Genomic DNA, 21,521 nt, shown 5'->3' on the forward strand with positions numbered 1-21,521 from the left:
GATATTTTTTCTCTAATCCAGCTCAAGGCAAATCTCTTATTTAAACTTTTTGGTTTTTTTGATTCAGGGTGACTTCTGCAATGAAGTTATGGGGAATTTTACTTGTGTAAGTAGTACAAAATCCCGTCATCAGTAGAAACTAACAAAAGGCCACATTTTATTCCAGGTCAGATTTCATAAATAATGAGAAAACAAATAGACCTACCCTTCTCGTGTAGTCAGAAATTCATCAAACAGATTCACTGTCCTTATAATAAACCTTTATTGCAATAGTATAGCAATAATTGGTTAGCCCTTGGTACTAGCAAGGGGCCCAGCAGCGCTGTGGTTTTAATCCTAGTATGCTGCGTCAAATAGAGCCTTCAAGCACATATATAAAGATGAACACACTTTTGAAAAAGAATTAATTAATAATTTGTCCTAGCTTGGGATATATGCATTCCAATCATTTTTTGCCAGGAATTTCAGATCACCCGTGTAAACACCAGTGAAGGTTTTTTAGGTAATTTTTGAGTTAGAGGCTGGTTGCTTCATATTAGGCCAATTACTGTTCCTTGTTATGACTTCTCCTCATTATGTTTGACCACTCCACCAGATGCAAGGCACTGCCATACAGCGATGCAATAGCACTGCACAGTTTTGCGTCTGATCCGATCATAGCCCACCTTGATCCACTGTGGCACACAGAGCCTATGCAAGCTGAAGACGACCTTAGCGTGGTGAATTGCAGTTGGTAAGAGCTATTCATTAGGCCAGAGATGGACAATGTGAAAATGGAAGTTTCCACTGAGAAAAACAGTCAAACTAATTAGCAAAAGAACTGAGTTCCAGTCTCGCCACTGCCAGGTGAGTGTTGCAGTCATGAGGCTAAAGAATGACATTCAGTCTCTGGGTGAGAAGCATTGCATGAAAAGTGGAGAAGATTCAGCTAGACTGAAATCCCCGCCTCCTTTCAGAAGAGTATATTCACCTGCTGAAGTGACGGGGCACTGAAACCTATTGTCTGCCCTGGATGATTGCACAAACTATCAAACTAGTTTTTTAGTAGAAGTGAGATGCCATCACTGACATATCAGGTGGGTGTGTTTTGATTATGCGGAATGATTTCCCTTCACCTCCCACCCTTACTGTTTTCAAGAAAGGGGTTACAAATCTACTTTGAGGTATATATTTCAAGCTAAGACTCTTCAGTGGAAGAGTATACGCACTTCCTTGTAAGGCACCAAAATACTGATTGAAAAAGGGTTGCTCTTCCGACAAACTACCCTCGGTGATGAGGGATATGTATTGGCATACAACAGGACAGAAAGTCCAAGGTCTGCTTCAGGCTTGTGGACTCTGCTAATAAGTAGCTGTACAATGTTGTTGCATCCTGGAAGTAGGTTCTTCAGGTAAGACCTTGAAAAAATTAGCAAAAGCTGAAAATTGTTTTCAGAATTTCTCCTCTGTTCTCTGGGACTGCGGGTCACCAGTTTACATTCCTCAACTAAACAACATTCAACTGCTGAAACTACTAACCCTACCTCCTGTTACAATTAGTCAGGGTATGACACCACCTTCTTGTGGTGGTGTCACCAATTCTCTACAGCTGAGGGCAGGAGACAATGACTTGAAATTAGTAATGCTGGCTTTCCAGTAGCCTGATGACTCTTATAGATCACAAAGATGTTGAGAGAAGCTTTTAAAGGAATCGTTGCTATCTTCAAATATCTCCTTTTCTTCAGTGTCTTAGTTTTAAAAGAGAACCATCAGTTCACAGTGTGAACATGTTAATATAAATGATTTTATGGACAAAACACTATAAATGAATACATTGATGTTGCAAGGATAGACCAAGTAGAAGTAAAATAATATTAAAAAAGAAAAGATGCAGTCGTTAACCAAAAGCTTGTAAATAATAGAGTGCAGTAAAGTGGAAAGATGAAAATTTGGTCATGAAAGCCCTGACAGGTTTCCCTCTTCTGTAGGACAGTCTTCTCTAACATAGCAAGCTATTCTCCTGTGAGTAGACTCTGTAAGTGGTCAGTATTTTTACCTGCTGAAGTCAGCCAGGGTCCAGAAACATACTGTCTGACTGCAGGACCAAGATCCAGTTTTAAGATAGTAAATCGTGAAGGACCTTTATGTAAGTCTTGAAGGACATTTATGTAAGTGTCCCTCTCTACCGAAACCTGTCATGAAACAAAGGGAGTTCCTTATTTCTTACAGGAACTGTGCAGTATCATTCCATCTTGTCTATTTATAGGGGAAACAAACAGCAGCCTGTGCTAAGATACAATGCACTGCCTGATTTAAGGAAAGGAAAATGGAAAAAGGAAAAAGGTGGAGACAGCAGGGCAGGGCAGGGAAGAAAAAAAAAGAGAAAAGAAGAAGCCAGACCAGATTTCTCTTTGTGAATATACTTGCATTCCCTACAGTCCCTCTTTGCAATACTTGTCTATTTGCTCTTTAGTTTATATATGCAATGATGTTTTTATATGAAGATATGGAGAGTGACGATGCACCAAAGTTTCACAATAGAAAAGGTATTTGTTATTGACAATTCACCATCCGGTATACATAATTTTTTTGTTTGTTTTTTTTACAAATCCTTTAGTGGTCAAATAAATACCAATGTTTTAATGTGGACAAGCCATGAAGATTGTCTGAAATCTATTTTTGCTATTTGTTTGTGAATACTTGCAAATATGGACATTTACAGATGTTGAGTTTAGTTCAAGAATATTAAAAAAGGTGAAATATACTAGATAATGGATCCAGTAGGAATAATTTGGCCAGTTCCAGTGGTATGTCGAAGAACTCCATTAGAGATCACACCATAACTCTTATTCTGTGTGTTGTGCTCTATCATAATGTAACTCAGCAAATTATGCACATTGCCATTCCGTATACTTGTCTGGAAGCAGAAGAAAACATTCATTAAAATTCTCATCTTGCTTTCAGTATTTTTCTTTGGTATATTTCAAATAAATAAATTAATGAAATGGAGGGAGAAATGGGGAATAAACTAACATTATGGTTTCATTATAGGTATTGCAATTATTACAAAACTCTTTTTCCCTCTAACTCATCATCTATAACAAAGCTATCATTACATTTGCATGTTTTATACTGTAACTACTTGAGGGCAATATGTCAGTAAGCATCAGTTTCTAAATGACTAGAGTTAAAATTCTCGATAAATCTTCCATTGAATCTTTTAACAGCAGTGCTAATAATGCTGTATAAAGTGTCATCTTTTATACTTTTTTAAAAACTAATCAACTCACAATTAAAGATTTAGTGAAGTTTATTCCACCACTTGGAATAAATACAGACAAAGGACTGTGGTATTTCTGCTTACATTTTCCTAAATAATATAAATAAAGAAGAAGGTAAAAATAAAGTGACTGTTTATACAAATGGCTGAAGTGTATGAGGACAATTAATTTGGTTTATATTTGTATCATTCTTGCATGGAAAAGAGTTCATTTTTCAGGTATGAAAGAAGTTACAATAAAAAGAGAATGAAGGAAATTAAACAAAATTAAGGGACTTCCTATTTACACACCCTTTTCCCGCCCTCATTTGCCCAAATTATATCTGACTTCAATCCCACATAAACATCCTGTCAGCACTTCCCCCCACAGGTAGAGAGACCTCCTCCTGGATGTGAAGAATGACGTCATCTACATGTGCTTCACCATTTGGCTTAAGTCCTTTTAATTTTGCAATTGTGGACAGTAACATAATCTGTCAGTTCTTATGCCAGAAGACTTCTTTTTTTTGTCCTTGTACAATAGCACAAAACTTGTCTGCAAACTCCCCAATGTTTATAAGCACTTCCTCAAATTTATTCATTATGATTTTTGATAACCTTCTGCTCTTATTTAAAACTGCAAACACAGGGTAGATGAATCATTTCTGGCAATCATTTTTTGGATTACAATGCAGTAAGCATTTTTATTGGGTTGGATATCTACAGCAAAACAAATATGGTGTGCTCATAAATGGAAAAGAAGTCAGCACTCTATTTTATGCTTCATGATACCAAATAACCACAGATATATTGGAATCTATTTCTACCAGGCTAGTTTTAGCAGAGCTGTTTTAGGTGGTATATCATGCAGTACTGCTAATAGGTCTCATCTATGAGTTTCCTGTTGTTTTGCCAGAGAAGCCCTCTTAATTCAGTTTTACATTTTTTCTCCTGAGGTAGATGATTTGAGTGAATGACTTTCTTGGGACACGTTTCTGCATCCTGGTAGTTGTGGTCCCTAGAATATTTAGTGCCAGTTCGACATAAGCAATATAGTCTAAGAATTCCCCCTGTCTCTAGAAAAGGACATATCTGGGTCTTCTGAATTTCTTTTTCAATAGAAGAAAAATTATTGTCATTATAAAAAAGACAGAGGCTGGCTAAGCCAATGGATATGTGCGAATACTAAGCATCTGACTGAGCTCTGAGGCTATGAAAAGCCCTTCTTCTCCTGTTCTTCTTTTTTTATTCCTTTCTTCTTCCTCCACCTGAACTGTTTCAAAAGTAGAAAGAAGTCCAAATAACAAGTTTCAATCTACACAAAAGAGCTCAGGCTTGAATTTTTCCTCTTCAGTCTCATCTTTACCCATGTGGTATCATGTCTGGCTCACCGTTACCTCCGTTCACTGCTTTTCTTTTGCTGGCAGCCTGTATTGGTTTTGTGTGGCAAGGTTTTGGTAGCAGGGGTGGGGTGGGGCTACGGGGGTGGCTTCTGTGAGAAGCTGCTAGACATTTGCCCCATGTTGGATAGAGCCAATGCAGCTGGCTCCAAGATGGACCCACCACTGGCCAAGGCCAAGCCCATCAGTCATGGTGGTAGTGCCTCTGGGATAGCGTATTTAAAAAAAAAAACCCAAAAAACAAAACAAAACAAAAACCAAGCAAACAAAACCCAAACAAAAACCCAGCAGCAATTTGCAGCCAGGGAGAGGAGTGAGAATATGTGAGAGGAACAACTCTGCAGACACCAAGGTCACTGAACAAGGAGGGGAAGGAGGTGCTCCAGGTACGGGGCTGTGCCCCTGCAGCCCATGGAGGATGATGGTGGAGCAGATATCCACCTGCAGCCCAAGGAGGACCCCACGCCAGAGCAGGTGGAGGCACCTGAAGGAGGCTGTGACCCCATGGGAAGCCCACGCTGGAGCAGGCTCCTGGCAGGACCTGTGGCCTCATGGACAGAGGAGCCCAGGCCAGAGCAGGTTTGCTGGCAGGACTTGTGACCCCATAGGGGACCCACGCTGGAGCAGTCTGCTCCTGAAGGTCTGCACCTCGTGGCAGGGACCCACGCTGGAGCAGTTCATAAAGAACTGTAGCCCATGGCAAGGACTTATGTTGGAGAACCTGGTGAAGGACTGTCTCCCATGGGAGAGACCCCATGCTGGAGCACGGGAAGAATGTGAGGAGTCCTCCCCCTGAAGAGGAAGGAGCAGCAGAAACACCGTGTGATGAACTGACCGTAACCCCCATTCCCCATCCCCCTGTGCTGCTGGGGGGAGAGAGAGAAATCAGGAGTAAAGCTGAGCCCAGGAAGTATGGAGGGGGAAGGGAGAAGGTGTTTTTTTAAGATTTGGGTTTATTTCTCATTACTCAACTCTGATTTGATTGGTAATAACTGAAATTAATTTTCCCAAGTTGAGTCTGTTTTGCCCATGACAGTAACAGGTGAGTGATCTCTCCCTGTCCTTATCTCGACCCACGAGCCTCTCATTATATTTTCTCTCCCCTGTCCAGTTGAGGATGGGGAGTGACAGAATGGCTTTGGTGGGCACCTGGCCTCCAGCCAGGGTCAACCCACCACAGACCTTTTTGGCATCCAACGTGGGGCATAAGAAATTTGAGATAAGGATAGTAATTGGGAGACGTAACGGGCAAAACGTGGACTGAACACAGCTAGAGAGTGCAATGATTGTGGAGAATTTCTGTTGTTCTAAATGTGATGAAGGCATGAGGGGTGGATTTTGTGTGTAAATTATCCACTGTCATTTGGTGTTGTGATGATGTTATTTTGATTTTGGCGTGGGGAATTCTTTTTCTGTTGATGTGACAAGTTTATGAAGATTGTGTGATGAATGTGCATATTAATGGTAATTCTTAAATATGTGATTCACAGAAGAATCTACCTCCTCCTCCCAAGGACCAGCCAGGGTCAACCCACCACACAGCCTTATTAATATCTAGTATTCCGCAATCTTTAGGGAGCTGACTATACAAATACAGCAGTTTGTCTCACTTTCTCCAGTGGTGTTTCATATAAAGATGTTTAATGTTAAAGGGCTTGAGACAAGAGGTCCATAGAGGAATGAGTATGATTTCGTATAAAAGGTAAAGGTGATAGGGAGGGATGTGTAAGAGGAAAGAGGCAGTATAGGGTGGTGGCTATTAAGGTTAGCTGGACAGAAGGCAGCTGCAGGGGGAACCTCCTTGTAAGGTCTAGTGAAGAACCAAAGTACGGGGGTGACATATCTCAAAGGGAGTGAGGCAAATGAAATCCTAACTAAGCACCATGTGCAATCAAAATGTATTTATCTCCAGTAAGATTAAATTTGGAAAGTTGATGGTGATGTATTTTTTTAATTTAACTCATCATTTGGAGCATAAGTTTGTAGTAAAGAGTTATTCAAAGCCACATATGACATTTTATAACAGTGAAAATGCTGTAAACACATAATTGACTGGGTTTTATCCTTGTTTATCTTATATGGAGGATACTGGTCTTGAAATGGTCCATTAAAATGACATATTAGCATAGATTGTTTGAAAAGTTCTTGTAAAAAGGTTATGAAATAAAGTATACAATGCTGCCTTGTATTTTCTCTTTCTTCCACCCTCATTGCCACTACATCTTCAAGCAAGAAAGTATTCATGTCAATAAAAGGACAAGACATTGTCCCCAGCTAGCAGTTAACTAGCTTTGTAGTCATTAATCTCTATTTGAGATATCCATAATGTCTATTATCTGGAGAATTATCTAGGACATCAGCGAATTTCTTCTTCAGCTCAGTAGAGTTTCTAATAAAGGCTGTAGGAATTTATACAGGTGCTCTAACCTAACACATCCCTATCCTGAAAAATTAAAGAATTAGAGCGATCTCAGGAAGCAGAATTCCTCCTGATCTACCTCTCTACTTAGACAACTTGACAGTTACTCTGCATGTTCACAATGGTATCGAGAGCATATAGCAGCAGGAACAATGTCTTCCTAAATGCCATTGCTTGCTCTGGTCATACCCTAACAAAAGAGCAGTTCTTATACTGCCTGCGTCCTGACAGAATGGTACTGAAGTGCTGTGTACATCAAAGTTATGCCAGTTAAACACAGAACTCTATGGGTGCAATAAGTTGAGCTACAAATTCAATTTGATAAGTATATAAACTCTTTATTTACTTTTCATAACTACTCTTACAAGATACTCTTTGTTTCTCAGAATGTTTATGGCTGCATGAACACCTGCGCACACGTGCTTTACCACACTTAACTTTTCAAGTCCTTCTCTTCCCCATGAATATTTCAACCATGCAGATGGAAGGAAAAAATACCATGTTATTCAAGTAACCAGTAACATCAAGTGAATAACAACAGGCAGAAATAATCAAAACTATCGTCATAGTAGGCAATTTATAATGATCCATAAGACTTAAATTGTTTGCATAAAAAAGAGAAACAATTTGGAATGAAAATCACTTGAAAACCACAAAATCCCTATTTATATAAAAACTGTGAACTGAAAAAGGGCTAAATTTATTAAAAAACCAGAGCTGCTGCAAGTAGTTTACATAGATGAAGTAGTTCACCAAGCTCTAATAATGATGCAAACAACTTTCAGTATCCAGAGCTGTAACAGTATTCAGAGAAGATCAGGTATATCTTCCCCGTTGATATTTGTCTGGTACAAAAGAAGAGATATTCCTAACATACACATAAAACTGGTATGAAATAATTTGTAAGCAAAGCAGCTCAAAACCCAGCAAATAATATCTCACTCTTCCTATATTCTTTTTTAGTCACTGCACCATAGCATGAGTAATTTTGAAACTGCAGCATTCCATTTATTGCACAATTATGTTATATTATTTTCCTGTTGCCACAAAGCTTCCATGAAAACATGCTCCATATATGCCTAAGCAGTTTACCTTGTATGAATATTTGCATTAAATAAATGAAAATTCACCTCTTTCTAAAGATATCATGCCGAGACACAAAAGTGTTCCCTGCTATTAGGAATGTGCTTGTACAGATCTAAAAATTGTAAATGAATTTGTAGATGGTTGGTTCCATTTAAGTAAAATAGACTGAGCATAGATCTTTATGAAAATGTGTTTACTTAACCAGAAAACACAAATATTTCTATTAAATATGCTTTCAAGTTTAACTCCAAATTCCTGATTTCTTGTGGATGTATGATTTTATGGAGCTATACTTAAGAACAGCATTCCAATGGCAGTCTGTAGTCTCTTTCTCCAACAACATTCCAGGGTACAGGAAAAGCTTCAGAAGCCCAGTGGACGGTTTATATAAATCCATGGTGTAGCATCTAGGGCAGAGTTTTATCTATTTATTTCCCCAATACTGAGCTACCTAAATCATTAATTTACTTATAATGGGGAGCTTAGAGCTTACGTTGTAATTATGCCTACTATTGTGAATTGAAAAAGTCAAGCTGACTGTGTATTATTTCTATTAAATGCAAAGTACATACTATTGCACTTTATTTTTATTTCAAATCACATTGCTTTTTTGCATGGTTAATGAAGAAAAAACCAAACCAAACAAAAAGACTGCCTCTGTGTGTGTATCTGTGTCTGTGTGCCTGTGTGTGTATGTGTAGTACACAATGCCTAGGGTTTTGAAAATGGAATTAAACACCAATAGGGAAAAAATCACATGAGGAGAAATGAAGCTTCAGAACAAATGTATTTTTGTGATACTGTCTGTAATTCATGCTAGATAATCATGAACCCAGCAGTTAATGACCTCTACTCTGATACATTAAGTCCAACCAAAGATAATGGTGTCCTGCGTAAATTAACAAACCCAGTGGTAAACTTGCTTCTAGTTCAGCAGGAGACAGTGTGCAAATTAGCATTGGTTCTTAATAAGATCAGTGTCCTGCAATCTACAGTTCCGTAGTGTTCATAATGCTGTTTCTTTTCAGGTGAAAATTTTTTCTCTAGAGGACACTTGCACAATACATTCTTCTGACAGAGAATCATCCTCACCCTAATCAGTTCCCTCCTTGAAAACTTTCCCTATTTCTTACACTTTCATGCTGTGAGTGCTGCTGTGAGTTGTTGGGAATGATTATTCATTTGTAAGCTTCTTTAATAACATTTCCTTTAGATGTTGAGGTACCCAACAGAGCAAACCAGGATTTGATTTTATAATTATAACTATTCAGCAAAAGTAATGGTCACTCTATTGGCAATGTTTCCCTAATTTGTTCATCATAGTTTATTATCTTCTGAAAATTTCAAATAAACAATTATCTGTTACATAATTCAAAGGTAAACTGTCACCAAGGACCTAATTCTGGGAACTACGCTGCATATTGCCCTTGTATTGTTGGAGCCAAACTCTATCCATCCAATTCTGAAATCAGATTGCTCGACAGCTGCCCCGAGGTGTCCTGCACCATTTAGGAACCGGCCCCAATACCTAGCTCTCCGCACCACAGATCGTAATACGCACAAAGGTGCATTCAGGAGAAATGCAACATTTTCTGCTAAACAACAATGGTCTACTGGAGATTTGGCAACATCATCCACATGGTTTAAAACAATTTGTCAGAGTTTCCCTTTCTAGGCCATAAAATCACAATTACTTGTTTGAAAACCAAATATTTAGGTTTTTTTAAAAAATACCTTCTAACACTGGTAAGTGGGATTATAGTGAGAACCTATGGAGTAATATTCACTAGTCGATGTGATTAATTTTTTCTATCACTTGTTAAAAAAAATTATTCGCAGGCAATCTTTTCACTATTCAGCTATCTCTGTAGATGATCGGACCATATGAGCCAAATAAATAAGTTATGTCTGTTGTCCAACAGTAGGTGAATACTTTTTCCATGAACAAAATTTTTACAATATTGGCTGAGGTCTATAATTTATGGGCTGGAAAAAGAGGATGTTCTCTAATTTGTCTGTGTATAGTGATGCATGGTTATGAAGCTGGGGGGAAGGGGGATGTTCCAGCACATACCTGATAGCGAGACGAGAATGTGGTATATTCTTCATACACTTCTAATGGGAGTTTTGTAAGAAAAAGTTTAATACACAGCTCTTGTCTGAACAAACCTCTCACTGTAAAATGTTTACCTTTAATGACATGTACTATTATTTCATGATTATTTTAAAATACACTTAAAGAGTTTTACATGTTAACCAGCTACTAAGAATGCCTTAATAGAGAACTAATTTTTGTTAGAGGTGTCTCGACAATTTGAATTTTATATGCATGCATTATGTTTTCTTAAAATGGGGAAATTATGCATCTGAAGGAATCTGTCTAGAATAATGGGGTTCTATAGAGGTTACTTTAATCACGTTCACCAGCAGTTATAGCTGTTTTACATCTTATTTGCAACAAAAGGGAACTCTAATTATCTTCAAAAAGAGCATAAAATGGTGTGCTTTGCTGCTGATGTAATGTTGATTCGTGAATGCTGCTGATAGGAACTGACAACTAAATACATGTCACACTTTTAAGAAATCAGTGGTGGTGACAGGATAACCCTCTTTTGTGACCTGGGGACCAGGAGATGGGGTATATATTTGCTTGCTAAGTAGAAACAATTTACAGTTTTCACTTTAAAATAAAAATAAAAATGCAGTTATAGATGGGTTATCGATTATTTTTAACAATGCACCACTTCCGCTATGACTTAGAAGCTGCCTTCTGTAAATTACATCTAGTGCTTACAGTCCCCGATAAGACTTTTTTGCATGAGTCTCATTTTTTATAAAATTACTGACTGTTTATTTTATATCTCTATGTATTTATACAAAATACCTACAATAGATATATATTCACTACACTTGTAATAAGGGACAATAAAGAATTCAGACATCTTGCAGCATAGTTTCAAATGTTTGCATTGCAAGCTCACATTTATAACTGCAAATGAGAAACACACAGCCCACCAAAAAGTGCAAAACACATCAAATAGTATTCAGCCGTATGTCAACACCCATGCCACCCGTGCATAGGAAACAATTGCCTTATACTCCATTTCAAATATGGAATTAATCAGCAAAGATCTTAAAACATTAGACATAACCAATATTTGCTATATGGCCCTCTTTAAGATTCACAGTGGAAAGTTACTACTTTACATCTCATGCCTGAATGTTCTGCATTTAATCTAAATATTGAGATACCTGCCCTGTATGAAAGTTTAACTCATAGCCTTTGTTTATTTAAACTAAGGACAATAATCAAAATTGTTATATAGGCTGAATTCAGCCATATTTTATGACTGTCAATTTCTATCAGCAGTAATGGATTTTAACACCTTTGTAGGTCTAACTCTTCTTTTTCTTTTTCTTTCTTTTTTTTTTTTTTTCTTTTTAAATGCTTTGGGTTGGAAGGGACCTTAAAGATCCTTAAAGATCATCCAACACCCCTGCTATGGGCAGAGGCACCCTCCACTACTCCACTAGACCAGGTTGTCCAAAGCCCCATCCAACCTGGCCTTGAACACTTCCAGGGATGGGCCATCGATAACTTCTCTGGGCAACCTGTTCCAGTGCCTCACCACCCTCACAGGGAAGATTTTCTTCCTAATATCTCATCTAAATCTACCCTCCTTCAGCTTAAAGCTCTTACCACTTGTCCTATCACTACATGCCCTTGCAAACTGTCCCTCTCCAGCTTTCTTGTAGGCCCCATTAGGTACTGGAAGGCTGCTGAAAGGTCTCCCCAGAGCCTTCTCTTCTCCAGGATGAACCACCCCAACTCTCTCAGCTTGTCTTCATAGGAGAGATGGTCCAGCCCTCTGATCATCTTCATGGCCCTCCTCTGAACTTGCTCCAACAGGTCCATGTCCTTCTTATGTTGGGGGCCCCAGAGCTGTATGCAGTACTCCAGGTGGGGGTCTCACGAGAGCGGAGTAGAAGGGGAGAATCATCTCCTTTCATCTGCTGGTCCCACTTCTGATGCAGCCCAGGATACAGCTGGCTTTCTGGGGTGCAAGCGTACATTGCCAGGTTGTGTTGAGCTTATCATCCACCAACACCCCCAAGTCCTTCTCCTCAGGGCTGCTTTCAATCCATTCTCCACCCAGCCTGTAGTTGTGCTTGCAATTGCCCTGACCCATGTGCCATGTGCCAACTTGGCCTTGTTGAACTTCATGTGGTTTGCATGGGCCTGGCTCTCCAGCCTGTCGAAGTCGCTCTGGATGGCATCCTTTCCCTCCAGCATGTCAACTGTACCACACAGCTTGGTGTCATCAGCAAACTTGCTGAGGGTGCACTCGACCCCACTGTCCATGTCGCTGACAAAGATGTTAAATAGTGCCGCTCCCAGTACCAACCCCCAAGGAACGCCACTCATCACGTTTGTTCAGGAGCAACTTGTTCATCCATGCAGGCCTCCTGGCATTTTTGCCTGATTTCCTCTTTGTGGGGATGCATCGCTCCTGAGCTTGGAGGAGGTGATCCTTGAATACTAGCCAGCTTTCTTGAGCCTCTCTTCCCTCTAGGGCTTTATCCCACAGTACTCTACCAAGCAGATCCCTGAAGAGGCCAAAGTCTACTAATCCTCACTGCCCTGAGGATCTTGAAGTCCACCATTTCATGGTCACTGCAGCCAAGGCTGCCCCTGAGCTTCACATTTCCAACCAGACCCTCCTTGTTGATGACAACAAGGTCCAGCATAGCACCTCTCCTCATTGGCTCCTCTATCACTTGGAGAAGGAAGTTATCATCAACATATTCCAGGAGCCTCCTGGATTGCTTATGCCCTGTTGTGTCGTCCCTCCAACAGATATCAGGGTGATTGAAGTACCCCATGAGGACTACGGCTTCTGAATGTGAAGCTGCTCCTATGTGCCTATAGAGGGCCTCATGTGCTCAGTCTTCCTGGTCAGGTGGCCTGTAGCAGACCCCCACTATAGTGTCCCCTGTCCCTGACCTATAAGCTCTTAGCTGGTTCCTCATCCATCCCCAGGTGGAGCTCCATGCACTCCAGCTGGTCACTGATACAGAGAGCAACACCTGCTCCTTGTCTCCCGTGCCTGTCCCTCCTAAAGAGCCTGTATCCTTCCATTCCAGCACTCCAGTCATAGAAGCCATCCCATCACATCTCTGTGATGCCAATAAGATCATAGCCTTGCAGGCGTGCACACGTCTCTAACTCCTCTTGTTTATTCCCCATGCTATGTGTGTTTGCATAGGGGCATTTAAGTTGGGCCCTCGATGAAGCTGACTTACTGGCTGGAGTGGCTGGAATTCCTGCCCTTCAGGTGCTCTCCTGCTGACCTGTGATCCTTTTCTCAGCTCTGGGCATCTATTGCTGGCACTGACATCAAACTGGTAGGAGTGGGATGGATTGAGGTACTCCTCCCCTGGCAACTTTAGTTTAAAGCCCTCTTCACCAGCTTGGCAAGCCTACACCCAAAGATGCTCTTCCCCTTCTCTGACAGATGGACCCCATCAGCCCCCAGTAGACCAGGAGGACTGATGAAAAAACTACCTGCACTCCAGAGTCCCTTGCCACCGCTCCCAGGGCTCTGTAATCCTTCCTGACGCTCCTCAGACTGCTCCTGGCTGTATCACTGGTACCCGTGTGAAACAGCAGCAGCAGATAACAGTCAGTGGACTGTACACATAGTCTTTCAGTGACATCCCTGATCCGAGCCCCTGGTAAGCAGCACACCACTCTAGAGAGTGCATCAGGTCAGCACACGGGTGCCTTGGTACCCCTCAGAAGAGAATCGCCTACTGCTATCCCCCTTTGCCTTTTCTTAGTTGCACAGGTTGTTACACGAGGAGCAGACCGGGCTGCCTCATTCAGCTCCAGCATCTCTCCTGATGTGGTGGGTCTTTCCTCTTCAGCCTGCACAGCAGTGAAGCGATTCTGCAAGGGCACCTCAGGCTTCAGGGGAAGTCTCTTCCTCCTGCTGGGCCTTGCCATCGCAAGCTTCCATTCTGCTGCATTATTGGCCCCCCTCCCTTCTGTGTGTGTCGGTGGGGGAGTTTTTGGCTGTTTGGCTGTGGGTCCAATGCAGACTGCACTTGGAACCAGATATCTAAGTCCTCCTCAGCTTCCTTGATGTTTGGCAGCCTTCTCACCACCTCCTTCAGCTCAGCCACCTGCTGCAGGAGGTCCTCCCCCTGGGCACACCTTGTGCAGGCAGGTCTGCTGCCCATCCCTGCCCTGGGAGAAAGGTCTGGGCACTCCCTGCAGCCTGAGGTCTGCACCGCAGCCTCTCCTTCAGCAGCTCCATCTGGGTGGAGGCATCAGCCGCCTCTGGGATAGATGGTGCAGACCCCCCAGCCGGAGCTGCAGCCTTTGGTCTCAGAGAGGCACCCACCATTCTGCCTCGAGGGTCAGGTAGGATGGCTGCCCTTGACCTGTCACAGAACGGTGCCGGTTGCTGGGTTATGTGTACTTTAAGTCTCCCATTCTGCCAGTGGGATGTCCCTCCTTTGAGTGGGCTCCCTCCCTACCTGCCGTCCCACACTCCCTGCCAACCAAACTGCCGCGCCGTTGCCCGCTCTGGTGGCTCACGCTCCCTGGGCTGCCGTGCGTTGGTGTTGGGTGGCCGCCATGGCTCTGGCAATGCCCAGGCCGTGTCGGCATCTCCTGCGAGAGCTACCGGCTCCTGGCGGGTCCCTCCACTCCCCCAGCGTTTTCCTGTGTGCCAAGGTGTGCCGCTCCCCTGCGGGATGGGGTGGCTCCAGAGTGGCTCCCCTTCTGCGACTGACTGAAAAGGGTTAAAATAGTCTGTATTTATTACTGTATACCTCTTCCATGGCACTTACTGAGTAATAAATATTTGTACAATATTTCTTTTCATAAATTTGTCAGCTCTGCATGCCAATGGTATTTGCATATGTGACTGTGTATTAGTATGCAGTCAATCATTTGTGCATGGTTAAATACAGCCAAAGGTTTTCTTCAATTGAAAAAAATAAAGAAAAATATGGTCCACTTTTAGTTTTATTCTATCTAGACAGCTTAGGGATGATTAAAGTTGAAAATGTGTTTTATGAGGTGTCTTTCTGATAGTAGTCTCTCCTTCTGTGCCCTTTCTCTATCCCTTCGTTATAATAATTTACTCACATAACTAATACCAGATCAGCAATATAAGTACCATCATTTTGCCAGTGCTTTCACTTATAGGTGTTGTCTGATCATTTATTTTACATCCATTTTACAACAGTATCATGTAAATACTAGATTTGATCCAAAAGCTTCTACAAGTAGCTTCAGCAAACCACTGGCTTTAGACAACAACTGGGTGTATGTCTGACTGGAGATCGGTTTGGATAGAGGAGGAATGGTCTAAAAAGCTTTTCCCCCAAGATTCCTAGAGATTTCAAGTAACTTTTTTATTAGCTGTGGTTTATCTACTTTGATGTGTTTTATGTACTTTGCATTTGAGCAATACTCTTATACACGGTCTCTGAATGGACAAGAATGGTTCTCTCCTGCCAAATACCTGGGGAATGTCCTTTTTATTTTATGGTCTCTTTTTTTCTACTGGCTAACCAGGCATATTTTGTTGTAATTGTCACTACATTACTCAGATGGAAAGAAAATGCAGTTTTATGAGTTACCAAATGGTCCATTTCTGTTTAAAAAGCAACAAATCAGGTACAAAACATGCAAAGTTGGTTAGTTTTTTATTCCTTAATTTCCATGAAAAAACCCCAACCCTCTATTTTTATCACTGCTAGTGATGAAACTCTGCAAATGTGGGACAGAGCAGTTATTTCTGAATATTTAAGAAGATGAAAAACCTTAGTTTGTCTTATGTATATAGCACAAATCCACACTGGTATTTTTCTCCTCCACTTTTCCATTAGAAATAAAAAACATATTTCACCTATAAATGAGACTATGTAGGATGATTTCACTTATTTTACCATTTGAAGGTAAGCTGTCTTCTTCATGAAATTCAATATTCTAAATAAAACATTTCATACTGCTTTAACTTGCTGTCTGGGGTGACATGAATGCCAGTTTCTGGAAGAATGCTTGTCTCTAACAAAAAAGGGACCCGAGATCAACTGTAAGACGACGGGATCCATCTACTGACGTCCTTTTTGACATTTTTCAGCAATTTTTAAAGGACTTGTCTGAGACCTATGGTGGTCCCATAGTATGGACGGCTTCAGATACATTTTTTTAGTACCGTTTCTCTCATGATCTAAATAGCACTTCCAGACCGGTGGGAGGGTCCACTCAGCCTTGCCCAGCACCTGCTATGATGCTCCTTCCTCTTACTATACTCCTCAAAAGGCTTCATTACATTGAGTGAGAGTTCCTGGACTGCTAATGGCTCAACCTACCCCATTTTTCAGTGAGAACAATTTTTACATGACAAATAATAAATATACAGAAGTATAAATACACATAAACATAAATATAAAAAACCAGTGAGTCTTTGTATTTTTCTCGGAAACAAAAGGTTGCGTTAATGACAACTCCAAAGATCCTCTAAGTCTTGATATTCCTCCTCAGAAAACAGGAAAATGGTACTTTGACTTGTTATGCTTTGTTTAAAATAATAAAAATAATAGTATTGGGGATTTTGACCTGTGTTTCTTTTTCCAAATTCCCTCTGTTTGGATTGTATCCTTGTAAGGGAGAAACATGGAAAACAAGTGATGTGATTTTAAGCATTTGGCACTATGTGATCTCTCATTTCCTCCACTCTGCTGAGCTTCTCAGCAAATAATTCCATTTTCTCAGCTCCCTCAGCCCTGCAAAAGCCTGGTCCTCTCCTCCATCAGACTTGCCCTGCTTGCACCCCCATGTGCCAGACGGACCACCAGTTCTCGTCTTAAGCTTTGCCCTCAGCTCACATTTCTCTTGAATTTTCTTTCAATCTCCTGTTCCCAACCTCCTGTCAATCCTTGCCAGCACACTAGCCCTATTTTGCTCCTTGTAAACTCCTTTTTTTTCCTCTTCTTTTATCAGCTCTTGTGGACTAGGCATGACTGCCACAGAATGATCCTTTTTTTTTTTTTTTTTTTCCTTTTCCAGCAAGTTGATGTAGCAAGAAGCAAATGACCTGTCCCACTGCATGTGGAAGGTGGGGAAAGAAGCAAACAGGCCATATCACAATATGCTTTTTTCAGCTCTCTTCCTCTTTCTTCTGAGAAGCGTCAGGTTGCTAAGAGAAGAAGAAAAAGCCCTCCCACAGCAGGCTCCACTGGCTCCTTTCCTCAGGAAGCAGGCGAGCTCGGGAAGCAGGCAATATGAAAGGCTTTCCTTGTAACGGAGCCAGAATTTTTCAGAGGCCTGGAGGTTCCCATGTCATCATGCAATCTCAGCCAAAAGCCCATTACGCATCACTAATTCATGGGAGCTGGCATTACTACGTCTTACTCATTAGCTTTGTTACAACTGTGGGTGGGAGCTCAAAGCAGACATGTTGCTCTCCAGGCCCTGTGTACACAAGCTGGCCCCTTGTGCAAGAAGTATTATTTTTAAATGTCAACTATGTATTAAGTGATGACTCAAGGGACTAGCAAATCAAAGCTCAAAACAGAGGCACTCGTCTGTCTAATAAATGTGGAGTTAGATGTATCTCATTTAACTATCAAGAATCCTCTGAATGTAGCAGCTGGTCTGATACCAGCTGCTCGATTACCTTACCTCATACCCAAACACAACTGCATTACCCTTAAACCCCGGCCTTCCACAGGTAGCAGGGCCAAGTGTAGGAAGCTGCAACAAACTCAGACTTCAGGTATCGAGAGAGCTCTTGGCATCTGAAGTGCAACACAAAGGAAAAGAATACTGTTCATTGACAAGTTGTTTCTTTTCTTATTACTTAAGAATCCAGGGCCCAAAATATATGACTATAGGGCCTGATCAAAGCCTGTTAATTTCCATAGGAGTCTTGGCATTGACTTTGATAGGCTGTGAATCAAGCTCATCCCCAAGTAGAACATATGGGTCTCCTGCATAGCCTACTTCTATTCATATTTTGCATCTTTTTCTTTTTTTTTATTTATTTCATACATTATTCACGGTTTGTGATGGCAGAAAGACAGTTTATATCCTTGACACAAAGAAAACAAAGAAAGAAATACAGCATATGCGTTGTCATTATTATGAAAACTAAGGCATATTGGGCACAATGCATTTCATTTTCATTATATTACAGGATTCTAATAAGCATCATTGATAGCTAAGTCACTTGTCCTTAGCACTAGTAAAGAAGAAAGAAATGAAAACTTTTCAGGTTGTTTTTGAAAATCTTGTATACTGTCTAGGCATTTTAGGCACAAATTTAATTTCACTTCAACATCACAGGTTCCTTTGATGACAAAGTCACGTATCTTTAGTCCCAAACACAAAAGTAAATAAGACATTTAGATAGTTTTCTTTTACTTTGAAGGCAGTTTTATATTGGAAAATGCAAGTGCATAAATCAGGCACGTTGAATTTTCTGGTTCAGTCCAGCTCTGGGCTTAGTAAGGGCAATTATCTAATACTTGATAAAACACAACCGTGTCTGTCTGAAGGTCTGCAGAAACATATGAAATCTTTAAGTAAATATAGATTAGGATGGAAAGGCAGGACTGAACCACCTCTCACAACCAGGACTCTGGGCCCAGCCAAGCTCCCATATTTGTTTAATCTAAGTTATAACTCTGGCTATTGGAAGACCTGGGGAATGTTGAGGTTTCACCATTTTTTTGTTTATCTAAATTTTAATTTAATGCAATTTTTTACATAATATCTATCAAGGTTTTTTACTCAAAGCTCCGAAATATTTCACTAACACACTGCCTGCATTTGCTCTCCACTTAGATCTGTCTTTTGTGCAGATTACAAATTAATGTCTGATTGCCAGGAAGAAACAATGATTATGAAATCCACCATAGCGATATTTTAAACGAATAAATAAAAAACAGCTGGAAAAAGTCAACAGGATCTCTAAGTCATTAGTATAATGTCTTTTGAAAACTATGGGCAGAACGTTTTCCCATTGAGATGTGGCAATGGTATTTCTAACAGCACTCCATAACTGGGAAAGAGAACACTAAATGAAAATAGTCTTTTGTGATGATTCTTCTTTTGGCAGGAAGAAAATGAATGAGTATGATTTTTCTTGTGAGTCAGTGATGAATGTTTTCCATGTACGCCACTGCTGAGCTTCCTGTAGGTCATAACAGATACAAGTAGGAGGAGAGGATAGTTGTCTGGGAGAAGATCACAGCATTAAAAAAAAAAAATTCTTAATTTCATTTCACGGTTTCAGTGAACCAAGGGAATTCTATTTAAAACTTAGAGATAGTTTCTCAGATTTTCACATTGAACTGCAGTTCTCCCCCCACCAGAACAATAAGGTCATATTTGTATGCATTTTGTTTTGCAGAAAAATGCTTATTCATCAGCTCTGTCCCTGAGTTCCATCTATTAATCTGCATGCATGTGATCTTTAATAGATTAAAAAAACAATTCCTATGAAACTGATTAGACAGAATGCTCCTGTATACATAGCTTTCCACTAATACATTTGCAGAGATCTGCTACAGCCATAACCATTTAAACGGTTTAGATCACTGGCCATATGGACATGTTATTTAGTGGTTAAAGTTTTTTAAAAGCTTAGAATTTGCTCAGTTGTCACATCATAGTTTAAAAACGCCAATCAGGAAACTCTCTTCCAAACCTGGGAATTTTTTTTTTAGATTTTTTTGCTTCCCTTTTCTGTGCTAGGGTTGGGGCTAATTTTGGTTCTATGCAAAAAAAACCAGTCTCCTGGCCTCTGCTAACAGGTGCCCATAGCCCTGATGACCACTTTACCAGCGCTCAAGTAGTGTGCACTGCCAAACAGTTTATACCCACGTTATTTCTCAACAACTGGACACAGCCTGGCGAAGGGAATAGGAAGGGTGGGTAAGGTGATAGGTCTTGCTAAAGGAAGCAGTGGTGGTGGAAATGTCTCGTACCATTGTCAGAGCCCAGCCTGCTCTTGAGCATCACATTGTGCCAGGCTCATCCAGGCGTCCTCCTCCCTTGCCCAGGTCTCCTTCCTCCCACTTCCTTCCGTGTCACTCACTCCCACCCTCCTGTTTCTGCACACAGGGGGTTGCACAGGCAAGGTCTAGTGGGAATGGAAGGAAGGTAGGCACAGACTGATGCATGAAGCATGTGGTTTACCATCTCCCCCTCATTTCCAACAGCACTCTAAAATCTTCCTGACCTTCTAAGACCTATTCTCCATACTCTCCTCTCTTTACTTTCCCCCAAAACACTTTTGCTGATTCTCAGTCCTTGCTCCTAAGCTCCTGGGAATGTCTCTTTTGCTACAGCAATTTTGAATTATCTGATTCCAAGAATGAGAATGATGCAAACCATTTTGTTCTCATTCTCAGAAAAAGCAAATTTACACTGTCTCTTCTGCTGAGGAGCTCTGAGCCTGCTCTAATTAAGAAAAAGTGAAGTTTTCAAAGTTTTTCTAAAAGAGAAAAAAGAGAAGCAAAGAATGTGACAGTGAGATGAAACCTAATGATCAGAGGAATATGGGAAAGCAACACACAAGTTTCTGGAGTCAATCTCTTTCTAGCTGTAACCTAAAAGTCCATCTAGGGTTTTGGCACTCTTACAATATGGAGTTTTGTGTGAACAGATATTACTTAGATAAATGTTCTGTTTCCAATAAACCTAGAAGGAAATTTCAATATACTCAAAGTGGAATGTAACTGTAGAGATTCTACCTAGCTCTCAAATAAGCGCTTTACTTTGCTTTGCTTTTTAAGAGCAGCCCATCTGTGCTATATGCTCCTTCAACTATATTTCAAATATGACTTTTTATTAATGTCATTGTGATTACTTGCTTTTCTGATTCCGTCTAAGGAATAGGATTTGTTTAAGCTCCTTTCTCTCCAAGCCTACTTGTCATCCTGAGGTCCCACTTTAAAAAAAAAATCTTAATCTGGCTAGTTGTCTGATAGTATTTGGCTTCTTCTAGATTAGAGTGGGTTTTGTATCTTTAATAAAAGGAGATATTTTAAGAGTAACTCAGTGCTGACGACCAATATGGAAAAACTTTTAATATTGCTGACTTAAGGACTATTATTAGGGATAAAATATATTTTGATCTACTCAGCAATGTGAAAATATTATATTTGCAGCAAAGAAATATTTAACCCAATCAAAACCAGCAGAGAGAAGAAAATTCAGGAACTCAAAAACCTGAGAACAAATCTTTAAAGTATATAGGAATTTTTCTTATAGTCTGAAACCAATATCCAAGCAATATCTCACTTTGAGAATCTGTACAGATACAGATGAGACTAATTTTTTGTCGAACAG

Source organism: Grus americana, chromosome 5 (genome assembly GCF_028858705.1).
Source record: "Grus americana isolate bGruAme1 chromosome 5, bGruAme1.mat, whole genome shotgun sequence".
NCBI lineage: Eukaryota > Metazoa > Chordata > Aves > Gruiformes > Gruidae > Grus > Grus americana.